This window comes from Spermophilus citellus, assembly GCF_964194105.1.
Source record: "Spermophilus citellus genome assembly, contig: SCAFFOLD_232, whole genome shotgun sequence".
NCBI lineage: Eukaryota > Metazoa > Chordata > Mammalia > Rodentia > Sciuridae > Spermophilus > Spermophilus citellus.
In genome coordinates this window covers 208813-234209 of record NW_027672780.1, presented here as the reverse complement: position 1 = coordinate 234209, position 25397 = coordinate 208813, and the positions used below count along the sequence as shown (strand labels likewise).

General features: G+C 43.1%; 1 protein-coding gene and 1 pseudogene across 2 annotated transcripts in view; both read left to right on the top strand.

Moving 5' to 3' along the window:
* The window catches only part of LOC308640630 (zinc finger protein 124-like), a gene marked incomplete at its 3' end in the record, with an annotated part of 304682 nt that overhangs the window by 213850 nt on the left and 65435 nt on the right, over window positions 1-25397 (top strand). The gene's annotated exons all lie outside the window — the stretch shown is intronic.
* Window positions 7291-8213, top strand: LOC308640625 (vomeronasal type-1 receptor 94-like; annotated as a pseudogene). The gene has a single exon. The product of its transcript is annotated as a vomeronasal type-1 receptor 94-like (transcript).

Below are 25397 nucleotides of genomic sequence, written 5' to 3'. Positions count from 1 at the left end.
GGCCTTGCTTTTGTAGAGGCTGTGTTTGAAATCGGAAGCCTCCTGCCTCAGCCTCCCACAGGAAGTCAATTAAAAGATGTAAAGGACACATATCCATCTTTACAGGAGAAACGTTTCACAACTAATGTATGTTGAAAATAAAAAGATGAAAAATTATTTTATATACTTTTTTTTCAGTTGGAGACAGACACAATATCTTTGTTTATTTGTTTATTTTTATGTGGTGCTGAAGATCGAACCCAGAGCATCACTCATAATGTAAGGCAACTGCTCTATCACTGAGCTACAACCCCAGCCCGAAAATATATTTTTTTAAGAAACTAAATTTAAGGTTTTCTATTAAAACTTAGAGTCTGGCATGGTGGCCCACACTTATAATCCCAGCAGCTAGGAAGGATGAGGCAGGAGGATCACGAGTTCAAATCCAGCCTCTGCAAAAGTGAGGTGCTAAGCAACTCAGTGAGACCCTGTCTCTAAATAAAACACAAAAATAGGGCTGGGGAGGGAGCTCAGTGGTCAAGTTCCCCTGGGTTCAAACCCCAGCACCCAACAAACAAACAAACAAAACTTAGACAAGGCTGACACAATTCTCAGATGTACACATAAAAGTTGTTTATTTAACCACCTATGAAGTAATTATTGAAGACTTTAGGGCTGGGGCTCAGTGATAGAGCACTTGCCTCGAATGTGTGAGGCACTGGATTCAATTCTTAGCAACACATATAAATAAATAAATGAATAAATAAATAAATAAGTCCATCAACAACTAAAAAATAAACTTAAAAAAAATTTAAAAAAGACTTTAAAAGCAGCACAGAACTTAATCCCTTTCAGATGTAGTTTCCATAAGTAATGAAACCTTACTGACATAAGAAATTATCTTGACAGATAAAAGCAGATCAATATTTTAAAGAGCCCTTGTTTCTAAACATAGAGAATCAGCATATTAAAGGTTATAATCTTACTTAAAAAAAACCTGAGTAACTTTGTGCTTAATCACATACACAAACCTTTTGAGATTTACCATCCACAAACCTCTTGCAACTTATGTAGACATTCTACATCTTGTTCACATACCTAGTTTTGTCCTCTCTTTCATCTTGGAATTCATCCTGAGAAGATCACTTTATCATTCAGAAATGGGATCTCTCTGCTCTCATTCTGCAGGTTGACTTTAATTCTTTTGGAAAAAAATACCAAGAATTGTAGAGCTGGTCATATGGCCTCTCCTTTCCTAGGCTTCTGAGGAACCTCCATGGTGATTTCCGTAATGGTCGAAGCGATTTCAAATCCCATCAGCAGTGGGTAATTCATTCCCCCTGCACCTTTGCCAGGTATTTGTTATCACTTATATTCTTGATCCCTCCTAACAGGGATGAGATGGAATCTCAATGTAATTTTGACTTGCATTTTCCTGACTGCTAAACTCTTGAATATCTTTTCATGTATTGCAGATGGTTTGAATTTCTTCTTTTTGAGAAACGTCCAATTAGTCCATTGGCCCCATTGATGGGTTGGATTTTTTTCTGGACCCTTGGACTCTGGATTTTGACCTTCTGTTGGAAGAGTAACTTGCAAAGGATTCTATTCCTTTTGGTAGGTTTCCTGTGCTGCCCACAAGGTTTTTAACGAGAGCCATCATCCTGTTGATGAAGACGTGGTATTTTTTTTTTTCTGAATGTTAGAAGTCTTCCTGGGGAAGTCATTGCCCGTACCAACATGATGGAGTGTTGGCCTTATGCTTTCAAAGTGTCCTGGTCTGATTTCTGGGTCTTTGATCCACTTGGAGTTGACTTTTATGCAAAGTGACAGAAGGGGACCAGTGGAATCTAATTTTCTGTCCTTTTTCTCCAAGCTGTGGTTTGGGAACCTTTGTCCATCACTGGGGATTGTATTTGTCCCTGAGTCTTCTACTGTAGGACTTTGGTCCCTGTCAGCTCCTAGGCCAGTCACATGTTTTTGTGGTTGCTCTGTGGTGCAGTTTGAAACCCATGTTTTGAGGCTGTCTGCATTGCTCTTTCTGCTGAGAACTGCTTGGGCTCTTTTGGGGTCTTTTATTTTTCCATACAAATTCTAGGATCGCTTTGTACTAGTCCTGTGAGTGAGGTCACTGGGTATAACTGTTGGTTCTTAAATTGACTTTTCAATTTCACTCACATCTTAAAAAACTCAGCTGAGAGTGTGCAAATCCTGGACACAGAGCTCACACTACTTCAAGGGGGAGACCTGGGAGGAGGGTGTCCCCATGCACTGCAGGGAGAGGACCCTCAGAGCCACTGGGAGGTGCCAGGAATCTCCCCCTCCACAGTAGCAAACCACACACCATTTCACCCTAAGACCAAATAAGGGACATTGGTCCGGGGTCAGTGGGACATGTCTGGTCAGTGTCACTGCTCCTCCAGATATCAGATATCTCCAGGGAAGGTAGAGAAAAGTTTTGGTCACTGATCTCTCCAGGTGGCTCTCACCCAGCAGAGCATAAAGTGAAGCTGAGAGACAGGTGGAATGTGCCACCAGGGACTCCATCTTCACCTCTCCTCAGTGGCCTCTTGTCACCTTTCTGCGGGCCCTGAAATTGCAGGCCTGCAGAGAGATGAACTAAACATGTCCTTTACTTAAAGCCGAGTAACTTATTCTCAGGTCACCTGGTCCCCTCCGTGTCTGTCTGGGTAAGTGCTGCTGTGACCTGTAAATGCACAAGGAGTGAGGAGGGGATTTCTAGGAAGTGACTGGGAGAGGACAAATTGAGTCCACCAGACTTGGATGGCCCCAGGATAGCCACCCTGCAGTAACAGGCATTCACAATCAGAGGACTGTTTTCTTTAGAATACAAATAGAATGTTTGTTCTCAGTATATTTAATTTTTGGGAGGGATACCAGGGATTGAACCCAGGGTTCCTCGGACCCTGAGCCCTGTCCCTAGCCCTTTTTGTATTTTATTTAGAGGCAGGGTCTCCCTTAGTTGCTCAGGGCCTCGTGTTGCGGAGGATGGCTTTGAACTCATGATCCTCCTGCCTCAGCCTCAGAAGCCACTGGAATTACAGGGGTGTCCCACCATCTTGCCTGGACGGTATATTTAAATTTGATAACTCAGAAGTAATTCATTACTTTTTAACCCTAAGAAATAATTTCTCATTATTTTCTGAATTAAAACACTTTGCTTGACTTGCACTCCTATGTTACCAAGGATTTATGTTATCTAAGGATTTTAAACATAAACCTTATTTAGGCAGGTCATCAGGAAAGTGATAAGTCTTGGTTTCAGATTTTAAAAACATACTCATCTTTTCTTCTCTCATCTTCAGAACCCAAACAGAATGGTTCTGTGACTTCTATAGCTCAAAAATTGTGAAATATTATCTCAGATTCTTTAGAAGGAAATAGCACTGTTTGTTCAAAACCCCATCTCAGCTGGGTGTGGTGGTGCAGGCCGGGTATCCCAGCAGCTTGGGAGGCTGAGGTAGGAGGATGGCAAGTTGGAGGCCAGCCTCATCAACTTAGTGAGGCTCTAAGCAACTCAGTAAGAACCTGTCTCTAAATAAAATACAAAAAGGTCTGGGGACATTGGTACTGGGTCAGTGGGACGTGGCTGGTAAGATGTCATTGCTCCTCCAGATATCAGATATCTCCAGGGAAGGCAGAGAAAAGTCTGGGTACGGGGCTCAGGGGTTAAGCATCCCTGGGTTCAATCCCTGGTGCAAACACACACACACACACACACACACACACACACACACACACACACAAATTTCTCACCAAGGGCAGAGGGCAACCTGGCAGGCTCATATCCATGAAAAGCAGCTACCCCTATTTTTATCCCAGTTCATCAGGAATAGCCACCATCTGTGGACACAAGCCCTCTCCAGGGTTTTGCTCCCCCTATTCCTGGGGTTCCCTTATTCCAGAACAGCTCTGCACACAGCCCTGACATCTGCCTGGCAATGGCCCTGCCCTCTCTGGTGAACCCACCATTTCTCCCCAGTGCTCTTCCTAGTTTTCCTCCTTGAATTGCATCAAAAGGTAGAGCTTGGAGCCCACAGTCCCAAAGCCTCCTGCTCCTTTACCCTGTTCCGAGCATCTTCTCACTGGACGAGAGGGAGCCATGCATTCACGAACCAACCAGGACCTGTCTTGCTTCCTGCATCCCTTCTGTCCATTTTATTTTGCAAAACTTTCCCCATTGTACTCACCAATAGGATTCTAGGCTTATGGTAACTGCTACCTCATGTATGTGTTTTGTTGGTCCTTTTTGGTTACACAGGACAGCAGATTCTGTTGTGATATCTTCATCCAAGTATGGCATATATCTTATTCTAATTAGGACCCTAGTCCTGTGGACATACACAGTGGTGAGACTTGAGGGGGAATCAGGGACACTTACCAGGGATGAATGTCAGGGGCACATAACCCCTGAGCCCCATCCCCGGCCCTATTTTGTATTTTATTTAGAGACAGAGTCTCACTGAGTTGCTCAGGGCTTCACTTTTGTGGAGGCTAGCTTTGAACTCACAATCCTCCTATCTCAGCCTCCTGAGCCACTGGGATTTCAGATGCACCGTGGTGTATTCACATATGTACAGGAGAGTTCTGTCACATCCATTCCACTGCCTGTTGTCCATTTTTGGCTTAGTATCCAGCAGGTGACGAGACTGAGGTTGATGGTGACAGTGAGTTAGCTAATAATGACCAAGTGAAATACTATTTATTTCCCTGAAATGTATTTTATTGATATTAGCAGCCCCTCCCTAAGGTCAGAAGCACCCGAACCTGCACTGGGTTCTGCTGAGGGGTGTCCTCCTTCCAAGCCTCTCTCCATCTCTCTCCTCACCACCACGTCATGGTCCCTGATCTGAACAGGACCTTTTGATTACATCATGCGTCAGAGGATGGCTGTGATTTGGGGAACTACACACCTGTGCAACATCTAGAGTGACTGTGTCCTTGATGCAGGTAATTAAAGGTGTCCCAAAGATGTAATGCGTCTTTGGAGGATGTCCCGGACTTTGCCTTCAGATTTAGCAAGTGAATGCTCAGATTTCTCTTAGATACTTTTTAAAATATTTTTTGTAGTTGTGGACAGACAGAGGCCTTTACTTTATGTGGTGCTGAGGATCAAACCCAGGGCCTCCCGTGTGCAAGGTGAGCACTCTGCAACTGAGCCCCACCCAGCCCCCTCTTTGTAATGGATTTCTCCACATATGTTTAGTTTTTCCTTATCTGCCCACCTAATCTGTCACTCCTCTTCCCCACCATGGCCTCTCTCAATCTGAGCTGATTCAGAAATCCGTGTCACTTTCCCTGGGCTCCATGTCCTTACAGACAGAATTTCAGGTCTCTTGAGAGTAGCTGGCTTGCCCTTGTGTGTAAATGCAGATAGTTTTGCATGTGAACATTGGCCACCCAGGCACTGGGTCAGCATTGGCACTGCCAAGACAGACCTTACTTGAGGAGCATCCCCAGCTCCTCCTGCTGAGGGGAGAGAGCCTCTGTCCTGTCTCCTGGTCTCCAGGACAGGCTGGGTGGGCAGGTGTGTCAGGAGGTGGGGCTGAGAGAGGTCACACCCAGAACGTGGCTCTTGTCTTCTTTCTCTGAAGTGCTTGTAGCCACCAAAATTCCTTTCATAAAAATAACATATCACAGACATACCTATATTCCATCCTTTATAAGACATAGAAATATTTAAGAAAATCTAAATTATATATATATATATATATATATATATATATATATATATATATATATGTGTGTGTGTGTGTGTGTGTGTGTGTGTGTGTGTGTATCTATGCACACACACACACACACACACACACACACACGTACCAGGACTTCAACCCAGGGGGACTTAACCACTGAGCCACATCCCAGCCCGTGTTGGTATTGTCTTTAGAGACAGGGCCTTGCTGAGTTGCTTAGAGCCTTGCTAAGTTTCTGAGGCTGGCCTCCAACTTGCCATCCTCCTGTCTCAGCCTCCTGAGCCACTGGGATGACAGGCATGCATCACTGTGCCTGCCTTGTATGTATATTTCAGTGATACAATTGTGAGTGATCTAAAAGGGGGACATGGGCTGGGGATGTGGCTCAGTGCTATCTGGGTTCCAACCCCAGCACACGTGCATGCATGCACGCACACACACACACACACACACACACACACACACACACGAAAAAGAAAAGACCAACAAAATGGAGACCACTAGATGGCCAGAAAGATCTCTCCTGACACTACACGAAAGACACATGGTGACTGTCAATGCACTACATTGTGACCCTTTTCTGATCTGTGCCCTGGGGGTCGGGGATTAACTCACAGAACAGCTCCATCCAGATGTATTCTGTAAGGACATCCTCACCAAATTTTCTAATATAGTTTCTATGCGTTACCTTTTAAGTGTGAGGAAATACCTTTGCTTCTGCAAGGAGAGGTGAGAGTTTAGAGTCCCATGGAGTCCCATCCTTCAGGGACAGTTTGGACACTTGTCCTTTTATTAAGATGTTAAAATGGAAAGACCCTGAATCTATGTAAAGTAGGTTTCTTTTTACCATCCCAGTTCCACGTGCTGAAATAGGGAGAAAAATTGAAATTTCTGCTTATATTTGGTAGACTCCACTCTCGAGGGAATTATCCTGGCATGATAATTATGAATGAGTAATATGTGTAGCTACCTTGGAGCATTCAAAGGAAACACCTGAACACCCATCAGAGTTCTCTCTACAGAGATTGCCAAAGTACTCTCTTTTGGTAATATTTTATTCTCTATGTATTAAGATGGGAGACAGCTGAGCGATTTTTACAAAGAAATACATGGCCAGGTGCAGTGGTGCACACCTGTCATCCCAGCAGCTTGGGAGGCTGAGGCAGGAGGATCCCAAGTTGGAGGCCAGCCTCAGCAACTTAGTGAGGTCCTAAGCAACTCAGGGAGACCCTGTCTCTAAATAAATATTAAAAGGCCTGGGGATGGGGCTCAGTTGTTAAGCACCCCTGGGTTCAATCCCTGGTACCCCCCCCAAAAAAAAACCCACTGTAATCAAGACAGCACTGATGTACCCGAACCTATGCAAGTCTGATCTATATAGACTCTGATCAAGGGGCCTCCTTTCCACTGGTCTGCAATTCTCATGCAAATCCACCAGAACTTGCAGAGCATGAACTACACAGTTGTGCAGATAAAAATCCACCTTTCCTTGAGGCGAGCGCTCTTGTTCTGACTGATGAAGGTCGCTGTCCTTTTCATGAGGAATCACCCTTCCATTTCTCCACAGACCCTGACACACTCCTCCCCCCCCCATAAGATGAGCAAAGGCGGCCTCTACAGAATTCCTGCCCTGAGTAGTGCCTTTCTGTCTGAAATTGTCATGGGATCTTGGCCAACACAGTCCTCCTCCTCTTCCATGTTTTCTTGTTCCACCTTGGACACAGGCCCAAGCCCACGGACCTGCCCATTGCTCTCCTGGCCCTGACCCACCTGCTGTTGCTGACCGTCATGGGCTTCATAGCTACAGACGTATTTATGTCTCTCTGGAGATTCTGGGACGACATCACATGTAAAGCCGTCATCTACCTGCACAGGCTGATGAGGGGCTTCTCCATTTGCACCTGCTGCATGCTGAGTGTCTTGCAGGCCATCACCCTAAGCCCCAGGGGCTCCCCCTTGGCAAAGTTCAAACCCAGGTCCCCACAGGACAGCCTGAGATCCCTCCTTTTCCTGTGTGTCTTGTACATGTCCGTTAGCAGCCACCACTTAGTCTCCAACGTCGCCACCCCCAATTGGACCTCAGGGTATCTGATGTACGCCACCGAATCCTATTCCATTTGGCCCATCAGTTACTGGATCCGGCAGATGGTGTCCACCCTGTTTACCTTCTGGGAAGTCTTCCTCATGGGGCTCATGGCCCTCTCCAGTGGGTACATGGTGGCCCTCCTGTGCAGGCATAAGAGGCAGTGCCAGCACCTCCACAGCACCAGCCTGTCACCAAGAGCCTCCCCAGAACTGAGGGCCAACAGGACCATCCTGCTGTTCATGGGACTCTTCATGCTCATGTCTGTGTTGGACTACATCATCTCCTCTTCAAGAATTATATGGAACAATGACCAAATTCTTTATTGCACCCAGATCTTTGTGGCTCATACCTATGCCACAAACAGTCCTTTGGTGTTCATCTGCACTGAAAAACGCATAATTAATTTTTTCAAGTCCCTATGGGGAGATATTTAAATGCTTAACTATTCAGGCAGGAATACATTCTGGTAAGATCAGCTAATGCCACTGGCTGCAGAACAGTTCATCAGAACATGTATGTATATGCACATATTATGTGTATATATACACCATATAGAACATATGTGATGTGTATGGGTATATATCTATATGTAAATAGCAGATCACACACACACACACACACACACACACACACACACACACACACTCACATACATAAATATATACCCACACATATATATACATGCTCTTTTTGGGGAGGGATACTGGAGATTGAACTCAGAGGCACTCAACCACTGAGCCTCATCTGTAGCCTTATTCTATATTTTATTTAGAGACAGGGTCTCAGTGAGTTCCTTAGGGCCTCACTAGGTTGCTGAGGCTGGCATCAAACTTGCAATCCTCCTGCCACAGCCTCCCAAGCTGCTGGATGACAGTCGTGCCCCTCCCCAATGCCCTTTCTAGACATTGTGTTTTGGTAAAATTCTGATATGGAATGTGCTGTTTGCATTTTGCTGATTTATCTCAATACATATAGATGACATAGACATCATGAGTAATGGAACCACATACTGTCACCTGTCACACAAACATTTGCATTTCTGAATGGGTCTTCAAGGGAAAACGGTGAGTTGGATCTCAACTGGGCACAGCCTGGTTTAGCACAGTGTAATACTTGGGTCTGGAATGCCCGGTGCCCAGGTGTTGAAGGACTCATGTCCAGCCTGTGGCACTGTGGGGAGGAGTGCTGAGGACCATTGCCAAGTAGGAATGACGCATCGAAATTTCCTTGCCAGCGTACCCCATGTTAAATGAACTTGATTTGGAAATTTGCTGTGACATTGCATGTGTGTTTGAGAAAGTTGACCCTGCTCAAGGACGAGGGTGGATCCAGGTTTAGGGTGTATCCTGCAGGTTTTTGGAAGTATCCCAGTTTAGGATAATTTGGGTTTAGGGTGTTCCCTGTTTAGGACAATCTGGATTTAAGGCAGTTCCAGGTTTAAGGTTATTGCTGCTGGGAATAGGGTGTATCCTGCTGCCTGAGTTCCCGTTGAGTTCTCGTGGAATGGAGAAAGTATTTGGGACATGAATTGTTTGGCAGAACTTGGATTTCCCCAGAACGTGTTTAGAGGCCGGTGTGAGTTCGGGAATAAGGAATTGCTGTTTGAGGGAATCCAACATGGCCGCCGGCGAGGAAGCAGCGATTCCAATGTCTCCACATTAACGGGATCAGAAAGACCCATTGGAACAGCGGCAGTCTACCTACTGAGGAACTTCTAGCAAAAATCTGTGAAGAGGGGACCTGCCGGGAATCGGTAGGTTTATTAGAAGTGTCAGTTTGTCCCAAACAAGTGGATCTTGGCCGGCCACGCGGGCGCGGAGGGCCAGCCCCGCAGCCACCAGCCGCTTCAGAAAGCAGCCGGAGGCTCCGAGTGGCGCGGCCTGCCCGAACCCGCAGACTGCACCCGCCACCTCGCAGTCCCGAGAGGCTCCGCTTTCGCTCAGCGAACAGGCACTCCACCCTCCCGGATCATAGCCACGCAGCCGCAGCTGCCCGGCTCTACCGGTGGCCCGGCGCAGTGAGAAGTATCCCCACCTGGCCCAGCAGATAGCCCGTGCCCTCTGGGCCCTACTAACAGCCCCGCCCACCCGGCGAACGGCTCCCCCCACCCCGAGACAGCGTGAAGGGAATCTAACCAACCCTTTATGAAATAGCGAACTGGGAACTAAAACCAGAGATTGTGTCAGACCAGAGACAAGCCAGTTCCACCCCTCCCTTTGGACACTCCGGCAAGGAGCCAGGGGCCCGCCTTAGCAGAGAGGGGAAGTCACCAAATTTCAGACAAAGAGATTCCGTCCCAGCGGAATCTACTTTAGCAGGTGTGTGACTCCCACCCACATCAGATACAAACAACCGGGAAACTTCAAAATCTCTCTGTGGGCGTGACCCTAAGGGCCAAAGGACTCTTGACCCCCAACTCCCCCTACTGCCAGTGATGAGGGCATGACTGTAGGGGCAGAGGGAAGCAGAGAAGACTCCCCATCCCCAAATCCCCCAACCGCGAACTGAGAGGGTGTGACGGTAGGGGCAGAGGGAAACAGAGGACACTCCAGACCCCCAACTCCTCCTACCGCCAGCAGTGTGGTTGTGACTGTAGGGGCTGAGGGAAGTAGAAGGGATCCTCGACCCCCAACTCCTATTACCACCAGCAGCGACACCAATGGTCCTAGCTGCCAGATTCCGAAGGTGTGCCCACCAAAGGGGTCCGGAAAAATTAAACAATTGACTCCCAGACTACAGCTCCACAGCACTGGGGCTTAGAAGAATGACAACGAGAGTGCTCAGTAGTTAGGGAAATAGAGCACTTGGTGGGGCTGAAAGTGTAATCAAATCCTTGGTGAACTGCCTCCGGTGAGCAGGACCTGGCTGGCTGGCAGGAGGAAGGGGAGGAGGGGCTGTAGAAGTGAGACGGCTCTGGACCAACAGGATTGAGAGACTCCCAGGAACCGCCTTACAGGGATTGCTGTTGACACATTGAGGGCAAAACTCAGCCCGGAGGGCACAGCTTTGCCTACGGGAAGAGAAGAAAATGGATCTCTAAGACCTAATTTTATTTCCTATTTCATTTTAACTGTTTCTCTCCCTTTTCCCTCTCTCTCTCCCCTTCCAAGTTTTATGGCTCTTTCCATTCTACTCTATGCTATCTATCTCCCTCTCCTTCTTTCTTTTCAAGAGCACCTACCTTCCCCTTCCCCCCAACTTTCATCCCAAGCATTACGTCCTCCATTTTGCGTAACTGTCTAAATACAAATAGGGGTGCGCCCTTACCCCGCGCCTGCAAGGTAGCCGGACCTGCAACCCACCAGCAGGTCAGGCCCAGCAACCTGGGAGTGGCAGAGCCACCCCACGCGCCTGCAAGGTAGGCGCACCTGCTACCAACCAGCAGAACAGATCCAGCAGCCTGCCGATGTGGTAGGCACAGCGCCCCAATTGGAGGAGGAGCAGAGCCCCTGCCTGTGCCTGCGCGGGAGACTTTACAACTATACAAGAGTAATACAAATATATAGGGGGAAAATTCAACAACACAACAGTCTCAGTAAGCAGGAAGAAACGCGAACAGGATGAAGAGACAAGGAAAGAAAGGACTACAAGCAATGCAGGTCAACTCAACGCTAGAAGAGGAAATTTCTGCAGCAGATGGAATGTCAGATAAAGAATTCAGGAGATACATGCTTCAGATGATCTGGAGTCTCAAGGAAGACATTAGACAGCAAAATCAGACAATGAAAGATCTCTTCAACAATGAAATACAGAAACAAATCCAGGAAGCAAAAGATCAACTATACAGGGAGATAGAAGTTATAAAAAACAAACAAACAGAAATCCTAGAAAGGCAGGAAGCAATAAACCAACTTAAAAACTCAATTGAGAATACTACCAACAGAGTAGAACACTTAGAAGATAGAACATCAGACAATGAAGACAAAGTATTTCAACTTGAAAAGAACATAGACAGCTCAGCAAGACAGTTAAGAAATCATGAGCAGAACATCCAAGAGATATGGGATAACATAAAGAGACCAAACGTAAGAGTCATTGGGATACAGGAAGGCATGGAGGTCCATACCAAAGGAATAAACCATCTATTCAATGAAATAATACGAGAAAACTTCCCAGACTTGAAGAATGAGACAGAATCCCAAATCCTAGAAGCCTACAGGATGCCGAATGTGCATAATCATAAGAGATCCACACCTAGACACATTATAATGAAGATGCCCAACATACAGAATAAGGAGATAATTTTAAAAGCTACAAGAGAAAGGAAACAGATTACATTTAGGGGTAAACCAATCAGGATAACAGCTGATCTCTCAACACAGACTTTGAAAGCTAGAAGATCCTGGAATAACATATTTCAAACACTGAAAGAAAATGGGTTCCAACCAAGAATTGTGTATCCAGCAAAATTGAGCTTCAAGATGGAAGATGAAATTAAAACCTTCCACGATAAACAAAAGTTAAAAGAATTTGCAGCTAGAAAACCATCTCTCCAAAAAATCCTCAGCAAAACATTACAGGAAGAGGAAATGGAAAATAACAATGAAAGTCAACAGTGGGAGGTAGGACAGTAAAGGGGGGAAAATAATCAAAGAGGAAAACAAACCATATTCAGTAACATAAATAAACAAATATGGCTGGAAGGATAACCCATATCTCAATAATAACCCTAAATGTTAATGGCTTAAACTCACCAATTAAGAGACACAGGCTAGTAGAATGGATCACAAAACATGACCCAACAATATGCTGCCTACAGGAGACACATTTGATAGAAAAAGACATACATAGACTGAAGGTGAAAGGTTGGGAAAAATCATATCACTCATATGGACTTCGGAAACAAGCAGGAGTGTCCATACTCATATCAAATAAAATAGATTTCAAGCCAAAGTTAATAAAAAGGGATAAAGAGGGACACTACATACTGCTCAAGGGAACCATACACCAACAAGACATAACAATCATAAATATATATGCTCCAAACAATGGTGCAGCTATGTTCATCAAACAAACTCTTCTCAAGTTCAAGAGTCTAATAGACCACCATACAATAATCATGGGAGACTTCAACACACCTCTCTCACCACTGGACAGATCTTCCAAACAAAAGTTGAATAAGGAAACTATAGAACTCAATAACACAATTAACAACCTAGACTTAATTGACATATATAGAATATACCACCCAACATCAAGCAGTTACACTTTTTTCTCAGCAGCACATGGATCCTTCTCAAAAATAGATCATATATTATGTCACAGGCAACTCTTAGACAATATAAAGGAGTAGAGATAATACCATGCATCTTATCTGACCATAATGGAATGAAACTGAAAATCAACGATAAAAGAAGGAAGGAAAAATCATGCATGACTTGGAGAATGAACAATAGGTTACTGAATGATCAATGGGTTATAGAAGACATTAAGGAGGAAATTAAAAAATTCTTAGAGATAAATGAAAACACAGACACAACATATCGGAATCTATGGGACACATTGAAAGCAGTTCTAAGAGGAAAATTCATTGCATGGAGTTCATTCCTTAAAAAAAGAAAAAAAACAACAAATAAATGATCTCATACTTCATCTCAAAATCCTAGAAAAAGAAGAGCAAAATAACAGCAAAAGAAGTAGAAGGCAAGAAATAATTAAAATCAGAGCTGAAATTAATGAAATCGAAACAAAAGAAACAATTGAAAAAATTGATAAAACTAAAAGTTGGTTCTTTGAAAAAATAAATAAGATCGACAGACCCTTAGCCATGCTAACGAAGAGAAGAAGAGAGAGAACTCAAATTACTAGCATACAGGATGAAAAAGGCAATATCACAACAGACACTTCAGAAATACAGAAGATAATCAGAAATTATTTTGAATCCTTATACTCCAAAAAAATAGAAGATAGTGAAGGCATCGATAAATTTCTTAAGTCATATGATCTGCCCAGATTGAGACAGGAGGATATAGACAGCCTAAACAGACCAATATCAATTGAGGAAATAGAAGAAACCATCTATTCCCCTTCTGGGTCTATTCCCTAAAGACCTAAAAACAGCATGCTACAGGGACACGGCTACATCGATGTTCATAGCAGCACAATTCACAATAGCAAGACTGTGGAAGCAACCTAGATGCCCTTCAATAGACAAATGGATAAAAAAAAATGTGGCATTTATACACAATGGAGTATTACTCTGCATTAAAAAATGACAAAATTATAGAATTTGGAGGGAAATGGATGGCATTAGAGCAGATTATGCTAAGTGAAGCTAGCCAATCCCTAAAAAACAAATGCCAAATGGCCTCTTTGATATAAGGAGAGTAACTAAGAACAGAGTAAGGAAGAAGAGCATGAGAAGATGACTAACATTAAACAGGGATGAGAGGTGGGAGGGACAGGGAGAGAGAAGGGAAATTGCTTGGAAATGGAAGGAGACCCTCAGGGTTATACAAAATTATATACAAGAGGAAGTGAGGGGAAAGGGAAAAATAATACAAGGGGGAGAAATGAATTACGGTAGAAGGGGTAGAGAGAGAAGAGGGGAGGGGAGGGGAGGGGAGGGGAGATAGTAGAGGATAGGAAAGGCAGCAGAATACAACAGACACTCGTATGGCAATATGTAAATCAATGGAAGTGTAACTGATGTGACTCTGCAATCTGTATACGGGGTAAAAATGGGAGTTCATAACCCACTTGAATCAAAGTGTGAAATATGATATACCAAGAACTATGTAATGTTTTGAACAACCAATAAAAAAATAAAAAAAAAAAGAATTGCTGTTTGAATCTACAAAGCTGTGAGTGGCTCGTGACCTTGTGCCCATACAGCTGGCTGCCCAATTTCCCCTCAGTCCCAAACTCACATGAAGCAGGACCAGCCCCCCTCCCAGAACTCAATTGTTAATCTTTAGTTAACATACAGTAGGTGATGGGAGCAGGGGGGAGGCTTAAAAGACAAAATAAATTATGCCCCTTTGTTGCTGCTGTTATTTTATTATTATTATTATTATTATTATTATTATTATTATTATTGTTATTATTATTATTTTCATACCAAGATTTGAACCTAAGTGTGCTTAACCACGGAGCCACATCCTTAATCTTTTAATATTTTATTTAGAGAGGGCTCTTGCTATAAGGCTTAGGTCCTAAGTTGCTGAGGCTAGCCTCAAAAACGCAATTCTCTTCCCTCAGACTCCCAAGCTATGAGGATTACAGATATGCACCATGATGCCCAGCCCATGTTACTTTCCCTGTGATTTATGTCCCCCTCTGTGGACTGTCCAGTATTTCTTAGGATAGTTTGCTTTCTCTTGTTAAAAAATAAATGATTGTTTTTGCTTTAAACAGTATGTTTCCAAGAACCATCACCATGTTAAGAATCTTTAGAATACTTATATATTGTATAATATTTAAGTGAATAAGGTATATGTGTCTGATGCATATGATAAACTAATACATCAGTATGTGATCTGAACTTTGGACAGAAGCTGGACACAGTCATGCATAAGTATAGTCCTAAAATTTTAAAAAAATGTAATTTTGCTGTTCACCACATTTCAGAAATAAATAAACTTTTTTTTCCTAATGGTTTATAGAATTTTCTTTTCAATCAATTACTGCATGTTCTCACTCATGTAGGGAATGTCAATATATTGCCCACATAGCAGTGCAGCTCAGCAGAATCTGGGAAGGGTCAGGGGAAGGAGCAGTCAGAGGAGGGGTGAGGGGTACCTGGGCACAGCTTCGGGGCTGGGGTCAGCAGGTCTACTGCCTATAGCTCAATGTGGTCACCAGAGTCTACATCAGGTGATTTCCTGTGACCAAATAAGAGTTTTGAGACTCTGCACACTTAGAAATTATACAATGTGAGAAAATCAAAATGTTAATTCCCCCATGTGTTCAGCAAGCAATGTCAACCTGTATTGAATTCTAATAGGAGACTCCCTAAGTCTAGATGTTATGTCAGCTAAAAGTTAATTTTTTTAATAAAAACAGATCTGCATTTCAATGTTTAAACGAAACCTGTACTTACACTCTGAATTCTCACGTGGCACCAAAAATGTTCACACATCTTTAACATGTCAGATTCCCTTAGCACTTTTGGTTTTTGTACCAGGGATTGAAGCCAGGGCTCTTCACCAATGATGTACATCCCTAGCCCAGTTTTGATTTATTATTTTGAGACAGGGTCTCACTAATTTACTAGCCGGCCTTGAACTCGACAATCTCCTGTCTCTGCCTCCTGAGTAGTAGGGATTCCCTTAGTGTCTTTTACATCCATATGCACAAGAACTAATTTAGCCTTAAGGCTTTGATTTCAAGTATTATTATGGCTCAGTATGTGAAAACACAAATTAAATCTCAATGATTTATTATAGGAGATGCTTGGATTAAAGTAAATATATATGTTTATCAGGAAAATATTCTGCCAGTAAAATCATTTCAAAATTCTCTAGAATCAGAGCTGGAGATGTAGTTCAGTAGTAGAAAATGTATCTGGTACGTTTTAGACATCAATATAATAAACCCAAGTATCAATTTTACATGTGGACAAATTGAGTCGGGAGAAACGTCATTGCATTCTTGAAGGAAGATGGAAAACTTGGACTCCAAAAAGACTCATGTTTCAAAAATAGGTTGGATACTTACACTGTAATTAATTCCTCAAGTGGAGTGAATGTGTATCTTTTTTCATGTGGTTCTGTTTATCACAATGATTCCATGTATTTAAGGTTTTGTTTTGTTGTTGTTTTCCTTTGCTTTGGTACTGGGGCTTGAACTCAGGGACACTGAACAAGCAAGTCCCATCCCCAGGCCTATTTTGTATGTTATTTATAGACAGGGTCTCACTGAGTTGCTAAGTGCATAACAGTTGCTGAGGCTGGCACTGAGCTCACAATCCTGTAGCCTCAGCCTCTCAACCTGCTGGATTACAAGAGTGTGCCATCATGCCTGGCTACTCATATTTAAGTAGAAAAATACTGAAATGTGTTTCTCCTAGTATTTGTTACTGGAGTTGGATCACATCAATCAAATTGTGACTCCATAACAAAAATAATTAACATAAGTAGCTGTGTAGGGGAATCAAATCTGTCTAAAATCCACTCCATTTTCTCTGAATAGAGATTCCCAACAGATTATAATTCAGTTGATTTTTTAGTCTCTCTGAGTTGGTGATAGAGATGATCAACTACTAAGAGATTTCTATGAATGAGGATCTGCAGAAGTCTAGAAAATTGAACAATTCCATAGAGAGCCTTCTGCACAGCAATCCTTCCCTAAATGGCAAACGTGCTTCATGCTGTTTCATGCATGGTATCTCATGTGCAGACACGATGAGGATTTGTTCAGCTTATAGATGAGTTGAGCCCAGAGCCCAGGCTAATGGGCTTCTCAAAGTTGAATACTTATCCTTTAAATGGAAGATTATATAGGTACATTCAAGCCATCTGACTTCAGAGGTTGCAATACTTAGCAATTTCTCTGTGAATATATGAACAATATTACAAGTGTTCATGAACAAACCAGAATGAAGGTAACTGGAATCTAACATAAATATGCATGGCCTAAGACATTGAGGCTCTTTGATTAGGAGGGTTTTCTTTCTAATTAAACCCCCATAATTTCAGTTGACCCAAAAGTACATAGTCCTTAGTACAGTAAGGAAACATACTCCACCCTTGCGATCAGATATCACCAAGAAAAATTCAAGTTTGCATCAGGGAAAATTTTTCTATAACATCAGAGCTTGTGAATGAGAAATATATGACAGATATGATCATTTTTAATGCTCAGGAAATCCTTTGTACTATGCATAAATTGGAATCCAGCCCTGATTGGAAAATAATGGGAAGAGAGAGAGGAAAGAATTGTTTCCAGGGTGTGTCAGCAAAACTTCAGTTAACAGGGACAGGGGCACAGGGATAGGCCAACAAATTTTCCTCCTGGCAACAGTGTTGTCTGAGAGGGATGCAATTTAATATTTGTGATAATGCATTTTCTTTTCTTTTCTCCTAAGATATGTACTCCATGATTCCTTAACCCAAAAGATGAGAAAAAACCACATTGTGCATGGTGTTATTAACTAAAGAAGCACCTTTTACTCTGAAGTGGGAATTGGGATTGTGGCCAACACCATCCTCTTTCTGTTCCATTTCATCAAGTTCCTGTGTGACAAGAGGCTCAAGAACATGGACTGGATCATCGGTCTCTTGGCCCTTACCCACCTCCTGATCCTCAACACGGGGATCTTTGCTGCAAACACTTTTACATCTCAGGTGGGGCTTCAGGGTGATGTCACATGTAAATCAGTTTCTACTTGTACAGGTTGATGAGGGGCCTGTCCATTTCTGCCACCTGCCTGCTGAGTGTCCTGCAGGCCCTCACCCTCAGCCCCAGAAGCTTCTGCTTGGCAAAGTTCAAGCCTAAGTCCCCACAGGACAGCATGAGGTCCCTTCTCTTCCTGTGGTCTTCTATATGTCCTTCAGTGCCCACTTCTCCATCTCTGCTGTTGAAAACTCCACTGTGACCTCACAGGGCCTTATATTCCTCAGTGACTCCTGCATTATCTTACCCATGAGCTACTTCCTTAGGCATTTGTTTACCATCCTGGGTGCATTACAGGATGTCTTCCTTATAGGGCTCATGGCCCTCTCCAGTGGGTACATGGTGACCCTCTTGCATGGGCATAAGAGGCAGTGCCAGCACCTTCACTGCACCAGCCTGTCTCCAAATGCCTCCCCTGAACAGAGGGCCACTAGGACCATCATGGTTCTCCTGGGTTTCTTTGTGCTCATGTACTGTTTGGACTGCATCGTCTCCTCCTCAAGAACCATGTGGAACAATGACCCTGTGTGCCGTTCTGTCTAGATCATGGTGTCCAATGGCTATGCCACCATCAGTCCTTTGGTTTTCATCTGCATAACAAGACCAGGTGTTACCTTTTTTAAATGTTTGTGGGGGAAGGACAGTCAACGTTGAATCATTGCATGATGGGTCAGTTCTCGACCTGAGCCACCACACCGCTGTGCATCAATGCATCATGGCATAGTGAGTTTGCTCTCTGTGTTGGATCAAAGCATAAAGTGGTTTTTAAAAATGATTACATTGAAGCTTGAAAATGATAAAAACATGACAGATTATTGTCCATATTTCTCCAACAAATCTAGTGATTTTATATTTCTGATTGATGTGTGAAAGGAACCCTAAGAAGTAAATATCACTTTCTTTTTCTGAATGAGTCCATACATTTATAGGTACATGAGAGATTGCAGCAGTTTTAATAAATCAAGAATCTCAGAAATCTCCTTTATGCCTAATAGATTGTAAACATCCCTTATCATAAACTGTCATCTCATCTATAAATTGAACTTTTATGAATATAACAAAAAAACTGGATATAGGGACAACAGCTATTATTTAAACACCATTGCTCAGGATACCACATTTATAATAGTGATAGAGACAGTCTGATATCCCCAAGTGTATGAATGTATGAAGATATGGTCTGGATGTATCATAGAGTTCCACTCAACATTAAATAGGAGAAAGATTTTGGTGCATAGGAAGCCACGGACGAGTCTTGAATTTATTATGTCAAGAGGGTACATGGTGACCCTCTTGCATAGGCATCAGAATCAAAACTGTATACATCTACACACAGGGAGTGGAATCTTCAGTAGTACAATATGCAAAGACCAAATATTGCATTAAATACTAAACATAGCATTAATATGAAGATGATGCTGATATATAAGAAACCACAGATGAATCTTGAAATCATTCAGTGAAGCGACTGTCACTCACAAAAGAATCATCATGTGTATAAAACATACCTGTAAAAGATGGATGTTTGGGTCATATAACTTATAAAGACAGAATGTAGTAGTATGGCATTTTCCTGCAGCTGAGGAAGGGTGTGCCCTGGGGAATTTTTATTTAATGAATCTAGAGATATTTTAGGAAGATGAAAAACTGGGGAGACAGTAGAGAGAATCCATGCACCCACATTTTAAATTGCTTAAGGCCACTGACCAGTACTCATAATCAAAGATAAATGATAAATATCATCTTTTGTGTACTTAAATAATAATAAAATGTTTCAATTACCTTATAATCAAGGGTGAGGAAAATTTTCTCTGAAATTACAAAGAAAACTGCTAGAAGCCCGGGGTTGTGGTGCCCACCTAGAATTCCCAACAGCTCGGAATCTCAGGCATCACAACGTGTGGAGTCAGGAATGGGCTAATTTGAACCTTGGATCAAAGTGACAGAACATGACGTGGTCCATATGATTAGGACACATATTATTTTTACCAAGCTCCTGCTTGCAAAGTTCAAGCCTAAGTCCCCACTGGACAGCATGAGGTCCCTTCTTTCCTGTGGGTCCTCTATATGTCCTTTAATCCCCATTCTCAATCTCTGCTGTTGACAACTTTACTGTGACCTCACACACACTCTCATATTCCTCAGTGATTCCTGCAGTATCTTACGCATGAGCTACTTCCTCAGGCATTTATTTACCATAATAGGTGCATTACAGGATGTCATCCTTATAGGGCTCATGGCCCTCTCCAGTGGGTACATGGTGACCCTCTTACATAGACATAAGAGGCAGTGCCAGCACCTTCACTGCACCAGCATGTCTCCAAAAGCCTCCCCAGAACAGAGGGCCACTAGGACCATCCTGCTGCTCCTGGGTTTCTTTGTGCTCATGTACTGTTTGGACTGCATCGTCTCCTCCTCAAGAACCATGTGAAAAAATTACCGTATTTGTCATTGTATCCAGACTATGGAGGCCAATGGCTATAACACAAGTAGCCCCTTGGTTTTCATCTGTACTGAAAAACACAGCCTTAACTTTTTGAAATTCTTATGTGGGAAGGATAGTTAATGTTGGATCATTGCACGATGGATAGACTTTCATACTGAGTCACCACACGGTTGGGCAACCATTCATCATGGCATAGTGTGTCTGCTTTATGTGTTGAATGAATTAGCAAAGGGGGGGGCTTTTATGTGATTACTTTGAAACTTGTGAATGAGAAATACATGCTAGATATTTTTTTCATATACCTCTGAGATAAACTAAAGTCATTATATTTTTTTGGTGGGGGGAGGTAGTTACTGAGGATTGAATCAGGAACACTCGAACACTGAGCCACGTCCTCAGTCCGATCTTGTGTTTTAGAGATAGGGTTTCACTGAGTTGCTTAGCACCTTGCTTTGGTTGATGCTGCCTAAACACAGGATCCTCCTGATTCCGTTTCCCAAGCTGCTTGACCTCCCTCATATATGAGGGCTAAAAATGTTGCCCATATGGAAGTTCAGCTCAACAGAGGCTGGGAAGGGGCAGGGGAAGGGACAGTGAAAGGGGCAGTCAGAGGAGGGTGAGGGGCCCCTGGGCACAGCTGCAGGGCTGGGGTCAGCAGTTCCCAGGAGTAATAACCTCTGAAGATCTCAGCTGAATCTAGCATAGATAGGAAAAAGGTCAACTTTGACCAACTTGGTCTCAGACACCTGGCGGGAGAGTATAACCAAAACACAGCCATACATGGACTTTTAAAAGATAAGACAATCGGACATCATGTCCGTCCTTCCAACAGTCAAGTGAAACTGGTAGGTTATGAAGCAAGCGTTTTGATCTAGGAAGGCCTGATAAATATCACAAAAAGTTCCATCAGCCCCAAGTCTGTTCTGAGCCAATCTGAGACCTACAAACCTTCCTGACCTCCTGCCTGGGAAGACTTGATCTGTGCATGTTTTTGATTATTTGTCTGTTTGCTAAAATCATTATGATGAAACCCCAGGGTTTCCACAACTAACTGGAAGACACAGTGGCTGTTTTTCCTTAATGATCTTATCTGGTCCCTTTGGTAAATGACTCTACAGGTCACATAAGGTTCAAAAGCATACATATCCACTCTCTTTCCTGACAGGGAACACAATTTCTCCCATATCCTGAGGATGTTACAGAGAATGGATTTAGTTGACTATGAACTGCTTGAGGGGACAGGAAAAGTCATAGCCTCAGCACTAATTCGATCCTCTGTAATATTTGAGCTGAGCACCTTATTGTGCAGCTGCAGTTCCAGCGACTCAGGAGGCTGAGGCAGGAGGATCTTTTGAGTGCGGGAAGTTCAAGACCAGTCCCTGCAATAGAGTGAGATTCCATCTCAGAAACGAAACAATAACAATATTCAAATATTTTCTGCTACAAAGTATTAATAAATTACAGTGAGGGAGGCCAACAATGCACCCCATGCCTAACCTTCTTCCTCTGGTTCAAGTAGACTTTTCAAGAGTCAGGAGAACAAGTAGCCTCCTACCTTTGCAACCAGTGCCCTTGGAATATCCCTCCACTGCACCCCAGAAGTGCATTTGGATCCTTCACATGCTGCTCCAGAAGGAAGGTGATGGCTTGGGTCCCCTCCAGGGGTTGAAAATTCTGCCACTGAACAGCTTTCACACTGGCCTCTTAGAGTTCAATCCAGCAGCCTGACTTCTTTGTTTCAGGCCACATTACTGTAGGTCAAACCATAGCCACCTGCCATCCAGCTGTATTTCTGGGCTGAAAGAATGCAAAACAGGGGTGGGACTTTTAGTGCCAGGTTGTCTGTTTCATTGACTGTGACCCCTGTGTGCCACTTTCCGATAGATGTCATTGGTCTAATAAGAAAGTCGGACCATTGGTTAGGCTTAGGACCTGTAACTTGGGCTTGAGAGTTCAAATCCTGACTTTCCTCACCTATTTCCTCTGCAATCCACTGACTTAATTTATCTGGGTTTTGATTTCTTCACTGTAAAGTGGGGTATCATAATACTACTGTATCCAGAGAATCACTACTGAAATTAAGAGTTAATACATGATGTCTGTGTACACAGAGGTGAGCTGCTACTCTTGCTTTTTCAATGTCACATGATTTATAAATTACATGCCATCCTTGGTCAGGGGACATGCTAGTAATCTTCTTTGCATCCTTCCAATCTCAGGACACATGATGCCAAATGTGTGCTATTATTTGTTCTCATCTCCTTGATAACCCTAAAACAGATACGATCTATATTTTACACTGAGGGTGAAAGACCTAGGCCACTACTTCAAGGCTGCAAGGGGATATGGATTAGATCTGTGTTTTTCCAAGACATCTGAGCTCTCTCCTGCACTCTGATTCCTGATTACCTATTGCCTACTATTTTTCCCACTCTCTATTGGTTTAGCATTCTGATGAAAATAAAATAACATTTAAAAAGTTAAATGATGGGGCTGGGGATGTGTCTCAAGTGGTAGCGTGCTCGCCTGGCATGCATGTGGCCCGGGTTCAATCCTCAGCACCACATACAAACAAAGATGTTGTGTCCTCCAAGTACTAAAAAATAAATATTAAAAAAGTCTCTCTCTCTCTCTCTCTCTCTCTCTCTCTCTCTCTCTCTCTCTCTCTCTGTGTCTCTCTCTCTCTCTCCCTCTCACTCTTTCTTTAAAAAAAAGTTAAATGATGAAATCAGAAAAAAATACATGGAGAAATAATGTTACAGGTATATTAGAAAAACAACAGGAGTTAACACGGAGGGGATTTCATTATTCTTATTGATGTTTGTTGCTCTAATAAAAAAAATACATCAAAACACCTGTTGCCTCAGGCACCTCAAGAGAGTTGTACATAGGCAAAATATTTCTTTTCCTAAGACTAAACAAAACTATTCTTCCAAAATTCATTTTTCCAGCAAAGGGTTCACAGTCATGGTCTACTTATGGGCAATGGAAGGTATCTGCTTTAGGCAAGTTCAGTAAGAAAACAGCCCATATATCATTTAACACTTTTTTTTTGCAACTAGGAATTGAACCCAGGTGCATGTGACCACTGAGCCACATCCCCAGAACTTTGTAATTTTTTTTTTTTTAATTTACACAAAGAGTACCACTAAGATGCTCAGGGACTCACACAGTTGCTGAGGCTAGCCTTCAACTTGAGATCTTTCTGGCTCAGCGTCCTGAGTTGGTAGCATGACAGGTGTGCACCACCTCACCTGGTGTGATAAACATCTTACAAAGAACAACAAAAGATTCATCTCCCTCCTCCTCATTTAGTTTTTTTCCCAACATCAACTAATTTTTGGAACCTCATGAGGAAACAACGTATGATGACACTGTGAGGGGTTATCTGACCCTGTGTAAACATGTCCTCATCCTCCCCAGTGTGGATTGGAAGAACTGGGTTATTCATTTTTCGGTACAAATGAGCATCAAAGCACTGACGGTCGAGTAGCCATTGCCCACCAGCATCTGGAAGACAAGGTGAACCGGATCCTTCTTCTGCATTTTACTATAAGAGGAGGAGATCACACAGTCCATAAAGTACATGACCACAAAGGAACCCATGAGGAGCAGGATGGTCCTAGTGGCCCTCTGCTCTGGGGAGGCTTGTGGAATCCTGCTGGTGGTGTGAAGGTGCTGGCACTGCCTTTTATGCCTCCACAGGAGAGCCAGCATGTATCCACTGGAGAGGTCCATGAGCCTGAGAAGGAGGACATCCCGGAGTATTCCTACCAAGGAAAATAAGACCCTGAGGTGGTGACCTGTGGGGGAAACCCTGCAGGATTCAGTGGAAAACCAAATATCTGATGTGTTATTGGAGGGGCCTCCAATAGAGACTAAAATACGAATATTAATGAACATGTTGAACACCCAGAGAGTGAGAAAGTACCAGACTGTGCTGTGGGGCCGTGTGCTTGAACGTGGCCAGAAAGGAGCTTATGGGGCTGAGTGTGGTGGCCTGAAAGACACTCAGCAGGCAGGTGGTGCTGACCGACAGGCTCCTCATCAGCCTGTACAGATAGATGGTGGCTTTACATGACATGTCGTTCCAAATATCCTGAACCCCCAAAATGTCTATATCCAGGAACACCCTGATTATGAGCATCAACAGATGAATCAGGGCCAGGTGAGCGATGGCCATGTCCATGGGCCTGGTCCTGCACTGGAGAAGGAACATGAGGATGTGGAAGAGGAGGAGGAAGACGTTGGCTGTGATCCCAAGGACAATTTGGGAAGAAAAGACATTTCTTACAGCAAGAAAAATGGAAAGGGTGCTGCTCTTGGTCATTTTCTTTTTTTTTTTTTCTGATGAAAAGACATATACAGTCCATGTCTGAGGATGAAATAAAGATAAAATTCTCATCATCACACTGGTTACCGGCTTCAACCTCTCCAACCACCAAGTTGGTCCACCTCAAAGTATTTGGGCTCTTTTTTAATGCACCCTTTACAAACTCTCAGTACACAAGCATAACATCTTTTCTGTTTATCTCCACTGGTAGGGCCATGATTAATTTGTCTTGGCATGTGCAGCAACCTGATAAAAAAAGCTCAGTAGGTAGCACCCAAAGTGAGTTCAAGTAGGTCAGATGGCTGGAATGTCCACATAGATATCTCAAGGAAAGAGTGTGGATGCTGGATGAAGCCCCATACAATTCTATATTTTCAGTGTTCTCTGTTCTGGATTGCTCATCACAGTTTAGAGACAAAATATAAAGAATGTTAACTCTGAACGCAGACTACTTGAATTTGTATATATATATATATATATATATATATATATATATATATATTT